The following is a 1,380-nucleotide window of genomic DNA, read 5'->3' on the forward strand; positions in this document are numbered from 1 at the left end:
GTGCATGTGCTATATCCCTGACTACATGACTTGCCTCTCTCTCATCAAAGTACTTTCGACTCTGGATGTGTGTTAAAATGGAACCTTAGAGGGAAAGAGAAAACTATTCAGAAACAAATAACTGAGAATGAGAATGCATCTGTATTTTACCATAATACAGTAGATATAATTTATTATACAACTGTACAGTACCTCCAAGCAACTTCTCAAACACCAGATGAAAACAGCAGTCATCTTCAAAAAACTGAATGAGCTCCAGAATGTTCCTATAGAGAAACACACAATGTATGCAGTTGAGCAGTTATGTATAGTACGAACTACAATCAATTACAGTAAATTCTGAAATTAAGTTAAGTATAATGAGTACTGTGGAATAGGATCATACTTATTTCCTTGACACTGGTAAAGCGTCTCCACCTCTCTGAAAACTCTACTGCGACTGTGACCAGCGTTCTTCTCAATTATCTGAGAAACGTAACCACACATTACACACAAAGTCATTTATCATGTCTGTTTGACAAAGAACTACTCTGTTATTTTTCAAAATATTTACCATTTTGGTATTATTATCTTATGGAAGTACATAGGGTTTCTGCAGGTTTTATGAAGATAAATGTACACCTTTTTAACACCAAGTAAAGAAACTTTAGGCAACACAATTGTATTAGCAACACTTCAAAGATTAAAATACAACTTCCAACCAATCTCCATCACTTTTTAGTTAATTTTACAAAAAAAAAAAGCTTATGGTTTGAATAGGTGTCATTAGAATATAGAAGTAGCTTTTAATGTACCTTCTGATCACACTGCAAACAACTGACGCTCTTAATCTGTATTTTTGTCTTGTTTTCCAGAGCAAATGTCTAAAAATTCTTAAATCGAAAAACATTAACTTAAGTTTTCAGTGAAATTGATCAAAATAAAGTGCGTTTCTGATTAAAAAAGAACAAATATCTGCCAATGGGCTCAGAAAAACCAACTTAATTCCAAGGGAAACAAGGTTTTATTCCCAATTGACAGATATTTGTTCTTGTTTTAAACATAAACTCACTTCATTTTGTCCAATTTCTCAGAAAACAAGACTTTATTTCTTCATTCTGCATCTCAAGCAAATGTATCTTGATGTAAAAAATTTCAAAATACTGAGGAGAATGGCCATTTTTTGCAGTGCATGCAACATTTAATGCCATAACTTCTTGATTTTAAGACTTTCTGCTCTGATTTAAAGGGGTCATATGATGCTATTTAAATTTTTCCTTTCTCTTTGGAGTGTTACAAGCTCTTGGTGCATAAAGAAGATCTGTAAAGTTGCAAAGACTAAAGTCTCAAATCCAAAGAGATATTCTTTATAAAAGTTAAGTCAACCACTCCTACCTAAAA

General features: G+C 32.6%; 1 long non-coding RNA gene across 1 annotated transcript; it reads right to left on the reverse strand.

The window, feature by feature from the left end:
• Positions 1-5: 5 nt before the first annotated feature.
• Positions 6-467, reverse strand: LOC107576342 (uncharacterized). The gene is made up of 3 exons (XR_001608037.1): positions 386-467; positions 193-266; positions 6-84 (listed from the first exon to the last, which is right to left on the reverse strand). It is a non-coding gene; the product is annotated as an uncharacterized lncRNA (long non-coding RNA).
• Between the last annotated feature and the right edge of the window lie 913 nt (positions 468-1,380).

Source organism: Sinocyclocheilus grahami, unplaced genomic scaffold (genome assembly GCF_001515645.1).
Source record: "Sinocyclocheilus grahami isolate Dianchi unplaced genomic scaffold, SAMN03320097.WGS_v1.1 scaffold3541.1, whole genome shotgun sequence".
NCBI lineage: Eukaryota > Metazoa > Chordata > Actinopteri > Cypriniformes > Cyprinidae > Sinocyclocheilus > Sinocyclocheilus grahami.